The 22,971-nt window shown below is 52.9% G+C and overlaps 1 protein-coding gene across 5 annotated transcripts in view; it reads right to left on the reverse strand.

The window, feature by feature from the left end:
* The window catches only part of PKNOX2 (PBX/knotted 1 homeobox 2), a 258,304-nt gene extending 239,143 nt beyond the window's left edge, over positions 1-19,161 (reverse strand). For 3 of the 5 annotated variants that reach the window (XR_003791451.1, XM_029208078.1, XM_029208075.1), the window contains exon 1: positions 19,072-19,140. The gene's annotated coding sequence lies outside the window, so the exon portion shown is untranslated. Of the gene's footprint in view, positions 1-11,815; positions 12,184-19,071 lie in introns of those variants that run through there. The other 2 variants (XM_029208079.1, XM_029208076.1) reach the window with 2 other exon arrangements.
* Positions 19,162-22,971: the final 3,810 nt, after the last annotated feature.

Below are 22,971 nucleotides of genomic sequence, written 5' to 3' on the forward strand. Positions count from 1 at the left end.
GAAAAACCCAGATTGCTTTCAACCTTGAACTCAATAGTTATAAATGCACATGGGCTTTGTAACAGCCTCTACTCGGGCTGAGACATGGGGCCACTGGGCACAGAGAACAGTGAACAAACTCCAGGAGAGAAGGACGAGGGGTACTGCTTGCTTTCTGCAGAGGTGCTGGAATCCAGTACCCACAAATGGAGTGAAACTTGACAAATGTTTGTTGAGCACCTCTTATGTGCCAGGTGCCGCACACACAGTGGTAAACAGTGAGTAACCTGCTTGGAGCCCTGGCCTGTGCTCAGCCGCCAGGATGTCTTTCTTCACGGTTTGTTTCAGGTTTCAAATGAAAGGACTGTATGGATAGAAACGCATTATACGGGTATGAGATGGTGTTGTTATCATCACTGTTAGCACTAGGGATTTACTGGGTCTTCTTGGAGGATGCCAGCCTAGCCTGCCTCCGACTCAAGGCCAGGGAAAGCGATCCGATGCTCCTGAGTGTGGGGACGAGAGGTTCCAAGGAGAGAGCAGGCAACAGCGGTCAGCATGTGCAAAGTTCCAGAGGCTCAGGTCGCTACCCCACGAGGAGCCCAGACCATAGGCTCTACTCCCCTGGAGAAGGCTGGCTTTTCCCCCTCCAGGCTGGCTGGCTCAATGCCCTACCACGCAGTAGGGTCTTTCTTCGATCATTATATTCCTCCACGCACGCCCTTGTTTATGGCTCCCCTTTCTCTGTCTATTCAATCCTCCCCAACCTTCAAGGCCTGGCTCATGGGAGACAGGATTGCTAACGGAAAAAGTTTACATGCAGGTGGGCCTGGGTTCTGATCCAAACTGATCAACTGGGCGGCGTGGCCTTTGCCATATGTAAAAATAGAGGCAGTCATACCCACATCCCAAGCCTGCTATAACGTAGTAAGTGTCAAGGGTTTGGTACTTCACCCACCTCTTCCATCAAGTCTCTCCCGACCCATCAGCCCTCTTATCTCTCCTTCCTCTGAGACACTCTTCCCTGTGTCTCTCATTTGGTAATGAATCCTCTGTCCTGGGACATCTCTTGTGATGATCCAATCTCAAGTATTGCTATGTAACTCCTCCAAAATTATTTAACTTTCCATGTTTTCATGCTTCTCTCTCCACTCAAACTGTAATCTCCTTCACGTAGAGGCCAAATCCTATCAGCTTTGTTTCCCTCCCTGGTGGCTGGCACACGGTGGGTGCTAAATAAATTGAAAATAGATCTGAGGCAAATGGAGGGGCCACAGGCAACAGAGGAAAACCTCACAGGAAATAGAGCATGTTCAGCTCAGAGTAATAGCCCATTGGCGTTCTCTGCTCTGCGTGAAACCGTCCCCTGCCCATACTGGCCCTTCAAGAACACTCCATTCCTCGAATGAGTAGAATGAGCCCTGGGCTCATCAAGGTCAATGCTAGAGTGGAAATCCAGGCAAGTAGTTGATCTGAAGAAAATCACCTCTTTTTGTGAATTTTAGAATGTCTTGTAAGTAGTGTTTATCTTCTTTGTTTCGTCTGACCATTAAAGAGTCAGTGTAAAAAAAAAACTCATTAAAAAAAAAAGAGAGAGAGAGAGAGTCCATGTCCCATGAGCACGGCTCACCCTGCATTAGGGAGAGGTGGGCCAGGAGGAGGCTGCAGTGGCTGGGGTTAGCTGGCCAGGAGTTTAAGATGTATCTCCAGTGATCCACAAAGCAGAGGGCTCACTCCCGGAAAACATACGTGTCACATGCTGCAGCCAGCAAGTACCACGTCCCTTGGAACTTAAGGGACTCCCAGCCCATTGGGCCAGGAAGCCCTCTGTGCACGGAGCTGGGAGTGTCTAGGCCAGCCTCTCTGAGAGAAAGGAAGTGGCTGCTTCTCCCCATCCCATAACCAACACTGGGAATAAAAGCAATGGCTTGGATGGCTTAGCCCATTATACGTAAACCTAGCATGTGCCAGGAGTTCTACACACAGGCCATTGGAGTCCCAACACAACACCATCATGGAATTATGAGTCCTCAGTTTTACAAACGAGGACACTGAGACTCAGGTTAAGATGACTGGCCAAAGTCAGGCTGACAGGGATTTGAACTCTGGTCTGGCTGAAGCCAAAGGCTTTTGTCTTTCAACTAGGCCTTCCAGTGACTTCTGCTATTGCTGGGAGATTCAGAAGCCAGAGGGAGGGAGCAAGGGGACAGCCTTTAGTGGGTGCATGAGGCCACGACATCCTCTCTGTCGCGACTGACTCTTAGGGCGATAAGCTGCCCCAGAGTCCGGGACCGAGGGGTCCCCCTGGAATTGGGACTTTCAGCACTAAAGCCTAAACACAGTATAGTCCCCGGCAAACTGAGATGGTTGGACCCCTATGACTGAGGCTTTCCTGTGCTCTGTGGCTCCAAAAGAAAGCAAATGTCTTTTCAGAATGCAAACATAGCTGAAGGAAAATATTGATGGCTCCCACTCTGAGTAAGGGGATAGCTTTAGGCCTGCCCCCAAGCACAGCCCCAAAGGGCCAGGTCACCAGGGCAAAGAAACCTGTCTGTGTCCCAGCTCCAGCCTAAGACCAAGAGTGGCCAGTCTGGGTGGAGCTGGGGCTTGAGGGGGGTGGACAGAAGAGCAGAGGTTCTCAGTACCTGAAGCCCTCTGGACCAGATTCTTTGGACACATCTCTCCCATCAAATGCTCACTACAACCCCATAGTTGGGGGATTTCTAGCCCATTTTACAGACAGAACAGCCACAATCTTATAGATCATTTAGAGGATCTTCTCAGAAGTTCACCCAACATTTAAGAATCCTGAACCCTGAGCATCTTGCCCTCAGATCTGCCTAGATCTAAGAATCTAGGCAGAATCCTCAAGACACAAGCCCATGGGGAACTGTTTCTATGGGGAAGGAAGTCAGGTCACATCAGGCCCTCTTCCCAGCCCTCGCTGGGCAGCTGGTAAAGGACCTCACTCGTGTCTGCTGTCCCCAAGTATATGCATCAAGAGAGGAGGAGACCCATCCCCACTGCAGGGCCCTCACCAGGCCCCCCTAACCACTGTTCTTGTCCATATGAGGACCGAAAACCAAGAGGGCAAAGCATCTCTCTGACTATCCACACACTCCTCTTCTGATTCAGGCAGCACCTCCTCCAGGAAGGCGTCCCTGACTCCTGCAGCCACAGCGAGACCTCCTCCTGGCTTCATACAACCTCCTCGTGATGTGTCTGTCACACATTCCTGTCCTGTGCTATTATTTAACTTTATAAATAAAGAGGACGGACACTGGTGGGAGACTGCCTGGGTTCAAATCCTGGCTCTCCCACATACTAGCTGTGTGACTTTGGACAGGTGGCTTAACCTCTGTGTGCCTCAGGTCACCCAAAAGTGAAGGCGGCAGGGCATCCACCTCAAAGAGCGGTTATGAGAAGTCAATCAACTATAAGGTATAAAGTGTTTAGAAGAGTGGTATGTAGCAAGCACTCAATGAATGTTTGCTATTATTATTCTTCAAATATTAATATCGATGCTACTAAAGTATTGTCTCCATAGCTAGCTAGTAGTCTAGTCTAGTTAGCTAGACTGGAAGTCTCTGGAGTGCAGGGCCAGAAACATGCTTCTTTGCATTATTCCCCATGTTAGGCAGACTTGCACCAGGTAAGAGCTATATAACAATGTCCTGTGCACTGGCCTTTGCAGAAGACTGACAGCCCATTCATTTTACTTCCTAGTTCTAGGGAGAGAAGTATGTCTGCCTGTCAGTGGCCAACGGCCACCTTTACCAACAACCCTCAAGAACGACCCCAAAATGTCTCACAGTGAGATGAGCAGAAGCAACAGAGATTTGGGAAGGAACTTATGGCCCCTGAGGCCATGTGACCCGAGGAGCAGAATTCATGGAAGTCAAGGCCCTCTGGCCATCCCCCACCCACCCCCCAGAAGTGGAGGCCCACAGAGCAAACCTCTCATCCCCCAGGAGCTGTGTCACGCAGAAAAGCCAAAACTTTGTAGAAAGAGTCCTGGAGGGAATCCCAGAGGCCTCAGTTCTCATCCTGGCTCTGTTCTGTGTGATCTTTCACAAGCCCCTTAACCTCTCTGGGCCTCTGTTTGGTCAGCTGTTAAATCAGAGAGTTGCTCAGAGACTTAGCTCCTCCCAATCCTGACATTTCAGAGAAAGGAAAAAGCATCTTTTTTTTTTTTTTTTTTGCGGTACTGGGGCCTCTCACTGTTGCGGCCTCTCCCGTTGCGGAGCACAGGCTCTGGACGCGCAGGCTTAGTGGCCATGGCTCAGGGGCCCAGCCGCTCCGCGGCATGTGGGATCTTCCCAGACTGGGGCACGAACCCGTGTCCCCTGCATCGGCAGGCAGACTCTCAACCACTGCGCCACCAGGGAAGCCCGGAAAAAGCATCTTTGAATGAACCTAACCTAACAAATCATTTCTCTGCAATCAGTTCCCCTCACTCATTCATTCATTCCACAAACACTGACTGGGCTTTTTTCACTATATGCAAAAGCACTATTCTGGATTACAGCTGTGAGAAAGAAGAGACAAAATCTGATAATTACAGGAGAAAACTAAAGGGGGTAGGGAGAGCCAGGGACGGGAGAAAAGGAACTTCATTTTAGATAGGACCTTCAGGGAAGGCCTCAGAGAGAGGATGACATCAGAGCAGGTACCTGGAAAAACCAAGGGAGTGAGTCAGGCAGATACCTGGGAAAGAGAGCTCCAGGCAGAGGGAAGAGCCAGTGCAAAAGCCCTGAGGGAGGAGCATGCCTGACCCCTCCAGGTACCACAAGGTGGTGGGGGGGGCGGGTAAGGACGGCTGGAGCAGCGAGGGAGGAAGACAGCGAGAGGAGCTGGACTGGGGAGGTAGGCATTCAGCCACAGTGAGGACTTTGGCTTTTACTCAATGATGCATCCGTATCATTAAGGCTTTGACATAAATGAATTTGACACTGTTCAGTTATACGATGAACTTGTTCATTTCTCGCCTCTCCACCACGGACCTGCAATCTATTTATGAATTTTATTATTATTACTTTCGTTTCTGTTTCTCTTTCCAGGCCTATAGCCAAGCTTTAGCCTGGTCTCCACTTCAGAATCTCAGCCTGGGTCGTCCCACCTCTCCTGAAGGTGCTGCCTGGTCCAGGTCAGACTCCTGTGCTCTTTCCCAAGCTCTTCCAAGGTGTCCCTCCGACCTGTCAGTCTGCCCTGTCCCCCTTGCCATCCATCAACCCCTTCCTCTCTCCCCAGGGTCTTCACACCGACTGTCCCCCCCAGACACACACACCCTGGAATACTCTTTGCTTCCTTCTTTATTCACTTATGTCCTCCTCTCCCTTCAGGTCTCAGCTCAAACTTCTCTTCCACAGAGACCCTTCCCTGCTCTCTCTAAATAAAATCTCCTATTTAAATGCTCTCATAGTTTCATGTTCTTCCCTTCAAAGCTCTTGTTACACGTGTTTTCTCAAATTTATTTGTATGACTTTTTTTTTTAATTAATGCCTCTCTTCTCTATCCCCCTGTAAACTCTATCAGGATAGAGGCTATGACTGTTTTTGATCCTTTCTAGCCCAGGCACCAAGACAATGCCTGGCATACACTCAAGGTGCCCAATAAATACTGGAAGAATAACTGAATGAGAGAATGAATGAGTGCCCTAGGCCCCCGGGTTATTGGCACCCTGGAGGCACAAGGCCAGACCAGCTCAGGCCTCTTTGGAGGACCTGTGGGCGTGGTCAGAGCCCTGAACTCAGTGGGGAGGGGGCAGGCTGGGAGGGGAAAGGACCTGAGCCCACAGAGCCCCTGTGCCACACTGGGCACTTACCTGGGTTATCTCATTTCATTGTCATGGCCGCCACTTGAGTTGAGAATTACTATCCCATCTTACAGCTGAGAGAACTGAGCTCAGGAAGTAAGTTTCTCTAGGTCATATTGTAAGCATGTCTATAGTCAGACCTAGTCTTTCTAATTCCAAAGTCTATGCTCTTTCTGCTCTGCCCCAGTGGCACTGGCCTGGGCAGTTTCTAACCCAGCTTTACCACTGATTTCCTGTGTGACCTTAGGCAAGTTACTGCCCTCTCTGAGCCTCAATTTCTCCATATACAAAATACAGAGGTTGGAATAGATGTCTTATCTCCTTTCCAGTTCTGAGATTTCTGAGACGTTAAGATTCTATGCTTCTAAATTTATAAACTCACATAATGGGTGCTAAAGTACCTAGCTCAAGGTCAAGCACATAGCAGATACTTCATAAGTGTTCATTCCTCCCTCCCATCCTCTCAATTCCCTGTTTCAAAGAGTCCCTGCTTTGCAGCCCTCCCGAGGCCACCTATGCTGCCCTGGTTATCCCAGGAGCCCCAGAGCACTGCACCTCCCCCCCCCCACTCTCCTAGCCCCACCTTCAGGAAAGCCTCGCCAGCTCTGACATCCATGCCTCCAGCTGTGCTCCCCAGAGAGGCCACGCCTCCTTGCACCCACTCCCTCCTGCCTCCTGAAGGGGAACTCCGGTCTGTGTCCTGCACTGTAGAGAAGGAAATGGCGGGAAAGGAACCCACGCATCCTGAGCACCTAGTACCAGAGACTAGACCAGGCTCATCGAACGCCTGCAAAGAGCCTTTGTCCTCCCCATTTCACAAAAGGGGAGAAACTCAGGCTCAGAGAGGTTAGGAAATTGCCCAAGATCACACATCCAGCCTGTGGCAGAAGCAGGGCTTAATCCCTACCTGTCTAACCCCGAGGCAGATACACTTTGCCAGCCCAGGGGATGCCGAAGCCTCGGGGCAAAGGTCCATCCTGTACCACCAGCTATTCCCTTGCAAGAACCTTTTTGTTCACATCTGTGTAACTTTGAATTTACAGCCCTAGTGACTTCAGCCCATCAATCTCTGTCTAGCCACCCCCTCCTGCCTCTCCTCATTGTCCCCTCCAAAGTACAGACTACAAAATATTCATAAATTGTCCCCAGTGTTTCCAAAAGGATGGCATGGCCTCAGCTACCGCATCAAGGAAATAAGTCAAGAGGTTTACTCCATCCCCTCTAGTGGAAGGGGCCGGGTCTTCCAATAAACATAGTCCTCCCGACGGTACCAAGAAAGAAGGGTGAGCCTTCCTCCCCAGCTCACAGCTGCTGCCCATGAGGGCTTTCCAGAAATCAGACTCAGGTAAGACGTCTTGAACGTCAACATCACCGGGCACCCCCGGATATGATCAGGGCCCTAGCTTTGGAAGAATAGGCAAGGGATGCCTGCATTTTCTAAAGGCTCCTCCTGAAAGCTTTGCCCTGGAGGAGTGCAGTAGAACGTGTTGGGAGGAAGGGGCTTTGTGGGAACAGCGTCAGCTGTGCTCTTTGAAGCAGCCTGGACAGGAAACTCAGGTGAGAGCAAAATCCCTGGCTGGCTGTTTCTGGTGCCCAACGTCTTTCTCTCGCCTTTTTCTGCCCTTGCCTGGGATGAAGGAGCCCCTAGGGAAGGAGGGGTTGGCCAGCTCTTTCTCTGGGAAGGGTCTCCTCTGAGCATGAGGTCAGGTGAAGCCAGCCGATGGTGACTAGAATCCTCGCCAGCTCCCCGCGAACTTCAGCCTGAACCTCGTGTCCCCAGGATGCCCTCCAGACCCCCAGAGGATGTACACCCCCTGGCTATACCCTCGTGGCTTCCTGGACTTCTCCCCTTATCATGGTTTCACTAATTACCCACAGAACTTGAATGCCCATCTCCCCCCAGCAGACTGTGAACTCTGCCAGCAGGGAGCTCATCTGCCTAGTTCACGGTCGTATCCCCATCCCCAGCACCTCCGCCAGGTCTGACATGTACAAGGTGCTCAGTAAAAATCTATCGACTGAATGTTACCCACGGGGAGGAACCCATGGCCTGGTGCGGGCTGACGGGACCTGGCAGAGGCCAACCCCCGACACCAGGCCCCAGAAGGCCCCTGCACTGGACTAGATGGGACAGCCACTGGCACATAGTAGGCACACAATTCAGGTCTGTCTCTATGCCAGAATCTGGAAAACCACCTGAGGGCGCCATTCGCACCCCAGCCGTGGGGCAGGCGTGACGGGCCATCCTGCCAGCTTTCAGTCACTTAAACAAGGTTGTCATCACTCTGTGAGTGAGCACGAGAGGTGGTGTGTGTTTGTGTGTGTGCTCGACTCCACACTAATAAGAAATAGAGTCTGCCAACCGATTTTCTCCCCAACACGTTACACGCGAGGCACAGTGTAGGCGCTTTCATTTATGTTTATATAACGTGCGTAACACATCCTTGTCTACTAACTCACTTGGTCCACAGCCCTGGCAGTAGGCGCTGTCACCACCATTTCCTGAGGAGGACAGTGGGGTCAGCGGTGAGCATACGGCTGAGTCACGGCTCAAACCCAAGGCTCTGGCTTGTTTGGCACCGGCCTGCCTCAGTCGTGCTCCTTGTCACACCGCAATCTCATCACCCATGACCTGCCCAGGCCACAGCCCTGTATCTTACACTGAGCTTGCTATGACCTGCAGCACGGGGTCTGGGGTGGGAGGGAGATGGAGCAAGAAAGCAGCAAGCAATCCTGCAACTTTCCCCCAAACAAACACGCATCTCCCTAGAGCAGGCAGCGAACTGGGCTAGAAAGACCACGGATCCAGGTGGACACCGACCCAGCTGCGTGACCTGGGTAAATTCTCTTACCCACTCTGAACCCCCCTTGCTTTCTCACATTCCATGACCGGATAAAATAAAGAGTGAGAGCTGCCGGCACCTGGTGAAGGAGTGTCCATTCCTCTGTGGCCTTGTGCAGCTCCTCAGAAATCACAGGGCTCAAGAACAATCCTTTTCTTCCCTTGATCTACGTGCTAGCTGGCAGCCCATCTCCTCCCTCCCTGGAAGGGTCCAGTCCCACTGTGGTCAGGCAGCACCGCCAGCACCAGGACTCTGCAGAAAGAAAGCCCTGCCAGCAGCTAATGGCACTGCCCAGAGTACAGCCTGCGAATGCAGTTCTCTCTCCATCTCTCCCTTCCAAAGCCAATGGAAATGACTTTGAAAAGTATTCCAGGAGACCAGATGTCCAGCCTGGAAAGGGGTTTTCCCAGCAATCTGGGAGTCAGCAGGAGGTAGCACCCCGCCCCCATCTTGTTGCCACTAAGAGGCTCTCATGAACGGGATGCCTTCCCAAGGAGAGCTGTGCCAGTGCAAGGGACAGTCACTTTCCCCGGGAATGGCCTCCAGAGAAGGCTGGGGAATCCTGTCGAGCTCTTTGGCTTTCCTCCAGATCATACTCACACATGAGGGTCCCCAGGGGTCTGCCGCCCCACTGTGTGTCTAGCTCTCTCCTCCCAGAGCTGGGAGAGGCCTAGTAGGAGAGGGGCCACGAGACGAGCTCCCATCGTGGCAGCAGAACAAGACCACCACTTCTACCAGGGCCACGGGAGAGCAGCAGACTTGAGCTCCCAAACCACTGGGCTCTCCTGCTTGACTTCTGTCCGCCTGGTCCTCCTGGAGACTGCAGGACTCAGAAAGGCCCCCCCCCCTCAGCAGGCGCTCCCCCAGCCCCTGCACCCAAACAAGGGACACCCAGCTGCCATTAAATCTACTCTCCCCACCCCCTCGCTCACTCAGAGTTAGGCAGGTCCTACCACTATGGGCCAGATGTCCCCTGGTGCCTCACCACCTTTTCCTGATCCAGGTGCCTGGTGGTCTGGAGCACACACTTTATCACGTAGAGCCCATAGAGTCACAGAATAGTAGATCCGGAAGGGGCCTTGAAGATAATCTCATCTAACCTCTTCCTTGTATAAAATGAGGATGCTAAGATTAAGAGAAGTTAAGAGATGTGTCAAAAAAAAAAAAAAGAGATGTGTCAGAGGTCACACGGGAGAGGCCCCGAGTCCCATACAGCACACAGCTGGGCATTCACTGAATAGTGGGCTCAGGCCCCGCTCGTTGATGGATGGAAGGACCGCCAGGGAGGGCTCGGGAGTGAGAACAAGCACCTGTCACCACGAGGCCCTGGGAGCACAGCCGAAGTCTCTCTGGGCTGCTTCTCTCTGCCTCTGACCTGGAATTGAACTCACAACCCACACAGAGCAGGGCCTCACCTGAGAAAGGGCAGGGACAGCCCTGGACTCCCGGCTTAGCACAGGCCTGAGAATAGAGCAGTGCTCAGTGACAAGGGACCACGGAGTGAGGGCTGTGACAGGGACCTCTGGGGTGGGGCTCGCTCCCCCTGCTCCATCACGGACCCCCTGGGCCACCCTGGACTCGGCCTACTCGGAGTCAGCAGGCCCTGCCAAAAATGGGCTCAGTGTTCCCTGGTGTCCGTCACAATGGAGAGCCGGAGGACCACGGGTATAGCCCCAGGACGCTGTCTTCACCCCAGCTGTGGGCCGGCTTCCAGCCTGGGTAGCAGAAGGAGGCAGGGAGTTGGCCCTGCAGCTCTGCCACTGCCCCACTGCCACTACCCCACCTCCCTGCCCGAAATCCACCTCCTCCTCCCTGTGCTGACCAGCCCAGCCCTCCCGTAACCAAAAGCTCTGTGGAAGTGAAAAAAAATAGATCTTCTAGGTTTGGGTTTCCGTAACAGCCCATAGGTCTCTGCAGAGTTTGCCAACCTGGACCTGCCACTTCAGCCACTCTCTGAGCCCAGGTTCCTCCCACTCGTAAAGTGATACAACAACTGCTTCACACTTCACCTACTTCACAAAGTTGAGAGGCTCAAAAGGGAGAGCGCATGAGAATGTTCTTTATTAGGAAAGAAAACTAATATTCACCATGAGCACTTACAGATACTTACTTCTAGAGTGTTCACAGCGGTCCTGTGTGCTCCATATTATTACTATCCTAACTAGGTAAGACAATTGAGGCTCAGAGAGGTTCAGCGATGTGCCCAAGGACACACAGCTTAGTCATAGTAGAATCAGGCTCAGAACCCAGAATGTGATTCCAAAGCCAGTGTTCCTTCTTCCAACACCACACCGTCTCAACAAGAGAAGCAAACAGTGCTTTTTATGGAAAAGCCACTGAGTCTTCAGACAAAAGGCTGCCCTCGTGGAGCCGCCCCTACTGCTAGACTTGCCCATTTGCCCTGGGAAGGCCACCGGTCAAGTCAAGACCAACTCCCCACTGTCTGGAGACACCCTACAACACAAGGGCACCCGAGGGCCAAGCCCTCACAGCCCCTGCCTTGGCGGCTGAATGCCATCATGATACTTGTTGGTTTTGTGGTCGGATGGTGGTTCCAACGACTGTCTGTTCGTGAACCAATCCAATTTGAGGAAACACAAAATCACGGAACTTTGGGCTGAAGGGGGCCTCTGAGAGCAAGTTCCAGCTCCTCCTTGGACGGCTGAAGAAACTGACATCCACAGGTCAGTCACGTGTTGTAGGTCACACAGCAAGTCAATGGCCAAGTCTGGAACGGAATCCACTGTCCTTGATTCCCAGTCGGAATCCCTGTTCTCCACATCCCAACCGCTCTGACGTCAGTCAGCTTCGCAGCCCCCGAGAGGGCCGGGTGTGGGGCCTACAGTCTCTGCTCTCTCAGCTTAGGAAGAGCAGGGATAGCAGGTGAGAGAGGAGCATCACAGTCAGCAATGAAATGAGTTGGTCGGCCTCCTGCACTAAATCATAAGCCTAAGTTCTACGCATTGAAAAGTCACTGTGTGAAAGCAGCGCACCTCCAACAGGGAGGCCTGGGAGGTTCTCCTGAGGCAGTGGTGGCCCCTTCTGGCCCCCTGGCCGTGGTCAGAGGAGGCTGAACTCTTCACGCTGCCCCCCAGCCATCGCCATGACAGCACCAGAGCACCTTGACCTGGACAGTCTCATGTTCGCCCCTCCCCCTCCAGCCCCGCTGAGAGCTCACCTCCACTCTGTCCCCATCGCTCGGCAGCCTCCCATCCAACTTTTGCCTCCTTTGGTTAACGATTGATTTCTGCCTTCTTTGCTTTTCACCTCAGTGCATGTGCACAGCATCTCTCATGCATTTGTTTGTAAGTTTGTCCTCGCCCAAATTGCACAGTCCCTGAGGACAGGGTCTGTGTCCCTGTCCGAAGTCTGTGTGCAGCACACAGCATGGTTGTTTGTTCAACACTTGCTGATGTGCCAGTAACCTGTGGAAGGCCTAGGCCATGTCCTGGGGGAGGAGAAAGCCAGGGGAAGGGAGGCTAGATGATGCACCAACTGGAGAGGAAACCCTCTGAGCCTGCCCTGGGTGCCAGACACTGTGCTCGCACTTTCCAGACACTCTCTCCACAATCCTATGAGCTACGTGCTTTTATTTCCCACTTTACAGTTGGGGAAACTGGATCAAAGATGTTAAGCAACTTGTCTAAATCCACACGATTAGGTAACTAGTAGAAGGAGACTTTCAGTGCGGGTTTTATCTGATGCTAAGCCCACACTCTGCACTTGTCTCAGCGCGCAGGCTCCTTGAGGACAGGGACTTGGTGGTTACACGTGTTTGTTCCATTTGCTTTTGCTGCTGTATCCTCAACGCCTAGGACTGCGCCAGGCACAGAGGAGACACTCTCTACATAGTTGCTGAACGAAGGAACAAAGGAATGGATGGATACCATGCTGCATCTCCCTAGCAGGACAGAGCAAGGGATTCTGATGCCAGGTTACTGGTTCCTCTATTTCCAGGAATCTTGGACAACCGTTTGTTCCTCTCTCCACCCAGAAAAATAATCCAATAAACTAAGGATCCTCCAAAGGCCACGTGGCGGATGGCTGGGTTAACTAGGCATGGGATGGGGCTGGCAGGGGATTGGGGGGGGAGGTAGAAGCATAAGCTGAACACAAAAGGCTGGACGATGTGAGGGATTTAAAAGGTTCTCAGTGCCCTGTGACCTGCTGATTCGGGGCCACTCTCTGGCCCCTTTGGGCCTGACCCTCCTCCCCCACCAGGCACCCCACTGCCTTGGCTGAGCTGTACAGAAATTGGCCACATTCCTGTTGAGCAGAGAAACTAACAGTTACACCGCCCACTCCGGCCCCCTCTGAACCCTCCAGAGTCTGCTCTGGGCCCTAGGGCTAGCCGCTTTTCTCCACGTGCCAGCCAAAAATAATATAAGAACGAAGCTGTTTGGCGGAGACTTAATCTAATCTTCATTGCTTCAGTTTTAAAATATCCTGCCTGGTTTAGGGTTTCTTATTACACACAGGGATGTGTTTTTAGTGAGATAGGTCTTAGCAGAACCATCCTTCTTGTAATTAGAAACCCAGGCAGGCAGGGCCTGCAGTGAGCCATCCAAGCCAAACAGCAGATCCCCCTCAAGACAACACGTTGGCAGCAAGCTCTTGCCGAGCTGCCCGAGGGCTTGGTTCTTCCTCACTCCTGGGGGATCAGTACCGAGGAAAAGCCGAGCTCTAGTTGAAGGACTGTGCCTTCCAACTCCCTCCACCCTCATCCTGTGTGTCCCAGCTCTCACCCCTGATCAGACTGGAAATTAAGATGCTGCCCAAGACTGCTGGAGAAGTATATGCGGAGGAAAAAATTACCCCAAGAAGTCCCCCTCAACGATGAGGGAGAATTAAAGGCAAGCATTCCACTGGAGCCTGTCTCCAGTATCAGGGATAGCTTTAAAAACTCAGGCGCCGGAACGGAAGGAGGCTCCAAGTGCGTATACACTTTTGTATAACTGCCGGGTGTAACTTCTCGGGCTTTCTGGCCCAGAATCTGCTTTGATCTGCCAGCACGGAGACTGCTAAGTGAGGTTCAAGCAGCGGCTAGCTCCAGACCAACGCCCATCCCCCCCCAGCCCTAGCCCGACCAGATGTCACACACCAGTCCGGGCTGTGGCCTCTTCTTCCCAATGACATAAAGAGAAGAGGCCGCATTTCTGACCAGTCAGATTCTGTGTTCATCTGATGCATGAAAGCTAGTCCAGGTAGCACCGCTGGGAATAAGCATGCTGGTTCCCCCAGCTCCAGCTTAATTGCCTCTCCTGGAAAAGTGCAGGTGCATTTTGGAATCACAGCAGGGACTTCAAATTCTAGGATATAAGAAAGGCAGGAGTTTAGCCCCTTCATCCAAGTCTAAGGACTCCTGAGAGTTGTGGGGAAAGGCTCTGGGGCCAGGCAGGGCCAGAAAACACAGTGAAGAAAATGACTTTGCTGCTCAGAAGCCTCCTCTCTCCCATTTCCTTTATTATTTAGAGTGAAGGATTCAGGCAACAGTCACTCCTCAGAGCCTAATGAGGAATTCATGTGATACATTCCACTTTACAGATGAAGAAACCGAGACCAGGAAGCTAACTGACCCACTGTAGTCATGAAGCCAGAGAGTAACAGGGTATAAAACCGCCAGGTCCCCAAACTCCAGCCTAAACACCACGCAGCATGCTGACCTGCCCGCCTTGATTATCTCCTTCCTCCCTTTCCCACCAGGTATTAGATTTAATTAAATTAGCAGATCCCCATCACAACAAGCCTGGCCACGCAGCCTGGACGGAACCCAGCCAGTGCAGCTCCTCCTTCTAAATTCTGCTTCTCGACATAATCCAATCTTCAATAAGTCACGGATCTCACGTGAAGTGTTTTATACAAAGCATGTTGTGTTGGCTAGAATCAAGGCTGACGGTGGCTCATGATGATTTCACGTCCCATGTAACTTCCTCTGTGGCATCATTTTCACCCTCTCCACACTCTGATCTGCATTTTGTTTGATCCACACACTTGGCTTCACGTGCCAGCACCTCAGGCACTTGCATCACACATTTATATATATCTTACGGCATCGCTGTCCTGGTGCCACAGGAAAAAGGAAAACTTATAACAGCATTTCTCACCTTCCGCGAGCTAATTTAGAAAATGTGCTCCAAGTTAAATAAATCGGGAACAAAAGTTTGAAATTGGAGATAGAATTTCGGGGGTGGGGGGCGCTAAATCAATAGCAAGGAAATCTTGCAACATGATGGAGGCCTATAAATTTTATAGGTTGTTTCTTTAATAAAAACAAATTCAGTTGCTAATAACACAGTATTATGAAGCCGCTAACATTTAAAAATCTAATTTGGCCTGCTCTGCTGCTGTTTCTCTTGCACGTTGCATTCACCCAGGGTAAGGAAGTCAGGTTGAGGGGTTTCGTTTGGTTTCTAAACCAGGCTAATAGAGAGCCCTTTAAAACCCAGCCTTTTTTGCTTTCTAGGCAAGCCTTGGTCCCTAATGAGTTACAGCCCCAGGTTGGAGATGGACATAGCAGAAAGAAATTTAACACACACCCTGGTGCACCCATAAAACTCAAGGCCAAGGGAGAGGAGGTATGTTTCCAGTTAGGCTAGAACTCCGCGAATTCAGGATTCTCCACTCACAAGACAGTAATTCTCCTTATTTCATCACTAACTTACTTCAAATGTGTTTATACAATTTATTGCTACTGAACTTCCAGGCAACTGGTGTAGAGTTAATGAAACCCAGCTTGGAGAAGCTTTGAGCTTTGAACAACTAACCACAGTTTAAATGGTTATGACATGCGGTCAAAGCCACAGCCCAGCCCCACTGCAGTTTCTGTGTTAGGACCTAGTTAAAAACCTTGTCATCTCACCTTTGGTGCCAAATCAATTGAAAAAAGGAAAAAGCCTTCCATGTTTCTTCTCAAGGTTCCCAGCCTTTCTCCCTGACATTTTAACACATCTATCTCACTGAATGCAAGGCAAAGCCCCTCCCCCAGTCCTGAGTAAATATTTTAGTTGCAGTTTGAATGGGCAGCCAGTTGAAAGCCTAAAATCCAGTTTGAGTTTAATTGAACAGGGTCAGGCCTACATAGAGCAATGTGGAGAGGGGGTGTCAGGGGAAGGCACCAAGCAACCTTTAAAATCAGACTCAGTGAAAGTCCAAAAGGCAATACAGGAATGTACAGATGGTACTGGACTGGAAAAGAAGTGAACTCGTCTTTCCGAATGACTTGGACATTGATTTTTATTAATCCTCGTTGTCATACAGCCTCCTCCCCCAAGCTCTGTCCATGTGGGAACTCCAGGACGCTCCCTCTTTTTAAACAGGCCCATTTTGGAAGAGTAAAGGGGAGGTACTGGATTGCCAGTGCTGCACAATAAAAGCCCTTTTTGAAAGCAGCACTTTCATTAACTTAAAGCAATCTATAGACTTAAAAGCAGGGAGCAGTAAACTCCCAGAAAGGCTCATAAAACAGCCAGTCTCAAGTTGGGTACACTTCAGTGCAATTTGCACAAGGCATTTTACTGTGTGCGGTGGCCGGGCCCATCTCCCTCCGGTAACCCCCTGCCCCTTATTCTGAGCAGCTTCTCTTTCTCTGCGCTTGCATGCCTTTAGCGCTCACAAAGGGGAAGCGGTGACCGCGGAGTCTCCTTGGGGTCACGGCTCGCTCCCGCCCTCAGGCTCTCGGCGGGAGAGAGAGCGCACAAATTCCAAGCCTGCAAAACAACAGCCTCGAAGCTCCGCCGCTGGGCGGTCGCCGCGCCCCGGGGCGCCGCGGCCACTCATGGGTCGACAGCCTTCTGCGTCCCGGAAGCGCCGTCTGGCTGCCCGAGAGAAGGGTGCGAGGGCTGCGGAGGGCTGGGAGGGTGGGTTCGCGACTGCAAAGGAGAAATTGCAGATCTTCCTCCCGTTCACCCACCCTCCCCCGCCAACACACTCTGCTTCCCTAGCGGCCCGAGGGATAACCTCCCTCCCGAGTAGGGACTTCTCTCCCACCGCCGAGCTAGGCCGGAGCCAAGCGGGGTGCAGCTCGAGTGGAAGATCACGAGCCCAAAGACTGGAGACCCTCCCTACCTTCCCCGCAAGTTCCTGAAGGCTCGGGAAGGCCAGAATGGCAGGGCAGGCAGGAAGGCTAGGGACCTAGCTTTGCTAGGGACTAAGGCTTTGCGCAATATAGCTTGTGTTTGGACACCATCATTTTCTCAGATTTGGGGAGGAGGAGATAGTCTAAATTTGCCTAAAATGCTAAGCTTTAGGTTTCCACTAGTTGGAAAATATTTCAACACGCTGGAGGAGTCCCGGGACAAATGTGGTAAAGGCAAGGGACCCCGAGTTCGCCCCTTTCCCAGGCGGAACGTCGCACCGGCGGCCCGGCTTGTGGGCTTCCGGGCCGGGCCTGGGAGAAGTGCAGACAGCGCCTGCGGGTCAACAGCTGGCGGCTCCGGTCAGGGCTCCAGAGCCCGCCCTGCCCTCTGCCGCAGCCCGGACTCCCAGGGCCCGGCCTGACGCCTTCGCTGCTAGCGCCCCCCGCGCAGGCCGCGGCCCCTGCGGGCCACCACACCCGCCCGGCCGCGCTGCGCCCGCAGACCCGAAGTGGCTTCCGGAGCCCGCCGAGCCGCCAGGGTCGGGTCCTCGGATCCACCCCGAGCCCTGCGAGGCTACCCCGTCGCTTCGCCCAGAACATCCCTTCGATATGTCCGCTTCCCGGAATCCTCCTAGGGCCGGGTCCAGCGCGCCTCAAGTCCTTTCCTCCAGATCCGCTTTTGGGGAGAAGCATCAGGAATTCGGGACTCGCCTGCCATGGCTCCTATCAACTACTTTCATCGCCTACCTAAACGCTTTTCAACCCACTTAGCGTGGGGAGTCGCGCGCGCGACCCTCCCCAAATTCCAATTGCTTCAACCCCCCCACCCCCACCAAAGCCGTGAACCCCTGGCTAAATCCTAAAAACGCCACCAGTTCCTCCGATTCCAGGCTCAGATGTAACCCCGGGCCCCTAACTCCAGACGCCCCCACCCCACCCCGCTCTGGCCGGGGCACAGATTCGATCCCTAAGCTACTGAGCGGCCCTTCGATCCCGCTTCTGAAAACAGCTCGGTTCCTAAAATCCCAAACTCTAGCCTGGCCCTGAAGCCCAGCCCTAATGCACAACCGCCCCCCACCCCCCGCCCCACTCCCAGTCCTAGCCCGGCTCTCCCCACCGCGCCGGAACCTCGGGCTCTCCCGCTGAGAGCCCCCGGAAAAGGCGGCACGCTTTGCTCGTTTCTTCCTCAGGATCTGGAGTCGGGAGAACCCCGCACGCCTAACCCGAAAGAAACGCAAACTTTGCGCTGCAGACTCGGGACCCTGCCCCATCCCCCTCGGCTCTCTGCTTTGGGGCGCTTTCCTTTCCCCCCCTCTTACGAACTCATGCCCCCGTTCTACAGCCAGGAGGGCTCCCTATTCCCGAACCTCGCCTTGGGCCCCTGCGCCTCCCCACACCTCGCCAAAGACTCCCAACAATCCGCCAGCAACCCTACAAATTATGGCTCCTCTCGCGGGTAGGGTCCCTGAGCCCGGCCCCTGCGATCCCAGCTTGCCTGGCCCACAGCTTGTGCTCCGCTCTCCCCACGGATCCGCCTGCGAACCCCCACCCTGGCTCCCCAGGCCTGGCGGGACGCGGCCGCGGCTCCCGGACTCCAGGCACCCGGCCCGAGTCTGGGGCTGCTCCCGCTTCCAGCCCCTCGAAGGCAGCCCCAAGCTGCTGGCGCAGAGTAAGCGCCGGCCCAAAGGGCGCCCGAAGCCGGGAGAAAGAAAGCGAACCTGGAACCGGCCCGCCGCTCCCAGCCTCGCCCGCGGAGCGCCCAGCCCCGAGCTGCCCGCACCGGGGCTCCGGCCCGCGCGCATGTCCCTACTCGGGTCCCCGGCGCTCCCAGCTCGCAGCTCCCCGCCCGCCCGCTACGGTGTCTTGGGCCCGCGGCGGTCCGAGTCGGCAGCCCCGCTCCTCGCACCCGCGGACAATGCGCGCCCGGCCACCGGCCCGAGCGGGTAGAGGCGGCGGCGGCGGGGCTGCGCGCTGGCCGGGCCCGGGCGCGGGCGGGCCGCGCGGCTCCGGCCGCCTCAGTCCCCGGCCTCGCCGCCACTCGCGCTGCTTCGCTCCGCGCTCTCCCGGCGCTTCCCCAGCTTCTCTGCACGCTCCCGCCGTCCCTCGCTGCTCTCTGCCTCCCTCCTCCCTGCTGCCTCCCTCTCTCTCCTCCCTGCTGCCTCCCTCTCTCCCTCTCTCCTCCTTGCCCTGTCGCAATGAATAATACTCTGGCTTGGGGACTGGAATAAAACACACGCGCTCTGAGGCAGCCGCCCGCAGCAGCAGCAGCAGCCGCCGCCGCCGCCGCCGCCGCCGCCGCCGCCGCCGCGCCGCCGCCGCCTGCAAAAGCGTCTCTGACATGGAAATGAATGACAGCTTACCTGATGCCAATCTTCATCAGACTGACACCGGCGTGACAACACAGCCTATACTTCCCAGCACTGCTCGGGACGTCAGCGGCACAGGGACCCGCCCCCCGGAGCCCCCCCCTTCACACACCTCCCCTCTCCAAACTCCCCCTTTCTCCCCCCCCCACCCCCCACCCCCACCCCCACTCCCGGCCCCGGCCGCTTCCAAGTCGGAGCAGCCGCTGGAGTGTCTCCCTCTGCTGGAGGCTTTCCTAAGACGCCGGGCGCGGGCCTGCTCCAGCGGCCTGGGAGGCAGCAGAGCGCTGGAGAGACAGACTGCGAGGGTGCCTCGGACACAGGAACGCGGCGGACCCCCAAGGAGCTCGGGAACTCTGCCCTCGCCCCCCAGGCCAAGTCCTCCTCGGCAAACACCCGAGGCTGAGTTTCAAGACATCCTGGGCTCAGGGGCTGGAGATGAGGTGAAATTTTCTGTGGACCCCAAGAGAACTCCCCAGAAATTATGAAACTTAAAACTGGCAAGAAATCTTTCTCTCCACCACCACTCCTCCCCCACCCCTACCCCATTCCTGCCTGGCTGGCCTCATTTTTATGATTGCATTTGAATAATTCTCATTACCCTGGCCCCAGAAAAGTTGCTCAGGTGACACTCTGGTTAGTTATTCCTAGTCTCAAGAGCTTTGTGCTCTGGGCTTCCTGGGGCGTTTGGTTCACCGAGGGGTGACTGCGACGGTGGGGCAGAGGGACAGATAAAAAGGTGCAGAGGCTTTGTCAGTAAATCACCTCTTTGCAAATGCCGGGCAGGCCTGTTTTAAGCCACTGCTATTTTTATTCTAAAAAGTCGCAGAGGTCTGGGGGTCGGGTGGTGTAATATAAAGAGGGAGGCCGGCTGGGCGGTTTCAGCCTGGCCCTGCCAGGGTGATTTCCGGGGGGGCGGGGGGGAATTCACCTAAGTGCCTTCTAGGAGGAAGACCAACGCAAGCATGTGTGGTCAGACATGTGCCTTCTTTCATGCCACAAAGGTTACGGTCCTACTAAGTGAGTGCCAGGTGGAGACACCCAGCCACCTACAGATGCAGGCTTGCTTGCTTCCACAACTTAGCACATGGCCCTCTGCGTAAATGGACAAGAGAACCCCTTCTTCCCCCATGAAATTTGCTTCTTGCTCCCTGTAGGGGAGCCATTTCAGCCACAGTCAGGCAGCGATCGATCCGCTGACCCCAGACCAGGCAGGGGGCCTAGACAAAGACACTGATGTAAGCAAGGAAAGCAGAAAGTGAAATCCAAGCAGGCCAGGTTTTGGGTAAAGAATCTGACCCAAGAAGTTGAAGGCTGCCCCTTTGCTCTTTCCAGGCCTCTGGGTCATTCCTTGTCTGCCTTCTCACGGGCACGGATGAGAACCATTAGCTGTGGCTCAGAGGAGACAGTTGAGACCTATTTTGAATCACATCCCAGATACAGCAAATACTGTTTTTCCAGATCCTCCCAGTCCCCCCCAGATTTAACTTCCAAAGTTGCCTGTGGAAGAAACTTCACTGGAGCCCCCATCGTAGACGGAGTTCAATGCTCTCACCTTCACACAGAACCTCCGAAGACTTCACTATGTGTATTCATGTCACCCCAGCCTCTGATCTGTGGTCAGAAACTCTGGCTGCTGACAGCATAATCGCTATTATATATTATACATTGTATAATAATATAATAATAATGAATGCACTTGCCCTTTTTATGTAGTACAGAAGCAGCCAGATTCTCCAACCCAGAGGCTGGAGGTCAGGCTGCCATAAACTCTCAGAGGGAAGCCCTCTTCAGATACAGGAGGGGGAGGGGAGATCCAGTTGCCCTGGCCCAGGACGCCTGGAGAGAGGGTTTTCTCTCTTTCCCAGGACTCCTAGTGAGTTGCTGTAGCTTGCAGAGTCAGAGGGGAGAATCAGGCTGAATGTAAATACTTAACCCCATCAGAGAGGTGTCAGTGAGCCGTAAATAGTACTGCAGGCAACAGCCGTGCATCACTGATTCACACTTGTCACACCCCTCATTTTCTGAAATCTAGTTCGGTGCCCATCTCTTTCTTGGTACAGGAGATCCATTGCCATGAGCTATTCATTTTTAGAGTGTTCTTATATACTGTGAATTCTACTAATACCCTATTGAGGCTTTAAAATGCACATTGTAATTTTAAATAAATATATCTTGCTTTGACTATCTTTGTAATTTGCAAAAGCTTAAAAAAATGATTACCTCAGGCTTCCCTGGTGGCACAGTGGTTAAGAATCCGCCTGCCAGTGCAGGGGACACGAGTTCGAGCCCTGGTCAGGGAAGATCTCACATGCCGCGGAGCAACTAAGCCCGTGCGCCATAACAACTGAGCCTGCGCTCTAGATCCCACAAGCCACAACTACTGAGCCCACGTGCCACAACTACTGAATCCCATGCCTAGAGCCCGTGCTCCGCAACAAGAGAAGCCACCACAATGAGAAGCCCGTGCACTGCAATGCAGACCCAATGCAGCCAAAAATAAATAAATAAAATAAATAAATTTTTTTAAGAAATGATTATCTAAATGTAACCATTCTTCTTATAATCATTCAAAGCAAATATTTCTCCTGCACCCCCTGGAAGCTCAGCTGTGTGCTAGAGCTAAGGATAAAGGGCAGAAGCAAAGAAGTTCAAGTACCAGCTCCTGTCCTCTAGGAGCTTCCATTCTTGTTGAAGAAGGCAAAGCACCAATACATAAAACATTAAATAATAATAATACAAGAATCCAACAGAAGACATGGCTAGTAAATAATTAATGAAAAAGTGAATCGACAATATGTCAAATTCCATGAGTTCCATATCTAAATGTTGGCTTTGTCGGTGAGTAGAGAAGCGATAGAGTGGAAATTAAGTCTGTAGAATTCACTTCAGATATTCTCCCATCTCTCCCCCATCATCCTTCTGAGAATGAAGAAGAGGATGGAGAGGGGCACACATGTCATGTAAGTCACCAACCCGTCAACATTAGAACCAAACAGGAGTTCCTACCGATCCTAGCCATCCTCTTATATGTTGGCGTTCTTAAGGCGTGGTTCTGGGCCATGTTCTCACTGTATCTGCACTTGATTTGTCTTTAGTGTAAGCAGTTAACAGCGGCCCAGGTTGTCCCCTCTGAGCCCTAGACGTATATAATCAATGGCCTAACTGAATCCTGTCTGTATCACCCTATGAATACAAATTTAAGACTTGTCTGTATTAGTCTGCTTGGCCTGCCATAACAAAATACCACAAACTAGGTGGCCTAAACAACAGACATTTATTTTCTCACAGTTCTGGAGGCTGGAAGTCCAAGATCAAGGTGCCAAGTGGGATTAGTTCCTGGTGAGACCTCTTTTCCTGGCTTGCAGATGGCACCTTCTTGCTGTGTCCTTACATGGCCTTTTCCTTTGTGTGCACCAGAGAGAGACAATGATCTCTGGTGTCTCTTCCTCTTCATATAAGGGCACCAATCCTATTGGATTAGGGGTCCACGCTTATGACCTCATTTGACTTTAATTACCTTAAAGCTTATCTTCAAATGTGGTCACAGTGCAACTTCAACACGTGGGTCTAGGAGAGACACAATTCAGTCCATAACACTGTCCACATGCTTGTTTCCTTTATTCTCAACTTAATTATTTTTGATGAATCTTGATAGATTGTGCGATCTTTGAGGATGGGGACAGTATCTTTTTTATTATTTTATTTATTTATTTATTTATTTATTTTTTGCGGTACGTGGGCCTCTCACTGTTGTGGCCTCTCCCGTTGCGGAGCACAGGCTCCAGACGCGCAGGCCCAGCGACCATGGCTCATGGGCCTAGCCGCTCCGCAGCATGTGGGATCTTCCCAGACCGGGGCACAAACCTGTGTCCCCTGCATCAGCAGGTGGACTCT

This window comes from Monodon monoceros, unplaced genomic scaffold, assembly GCF_005190385.1.
Source record: "Monodon monoceros isolate NGI ecotype Baffin Bay Population unplaced genomic scaffold, NGI_Narwhal_1 Super_Scaffold_7, whole genome shotgun sequence".
Taxonomy (NCBI): Eukaryota; Metazoa; Chordata; class Mammalia; order Artiodactyla; family Monodontidae; genus Monodon; species Monodon monoceros.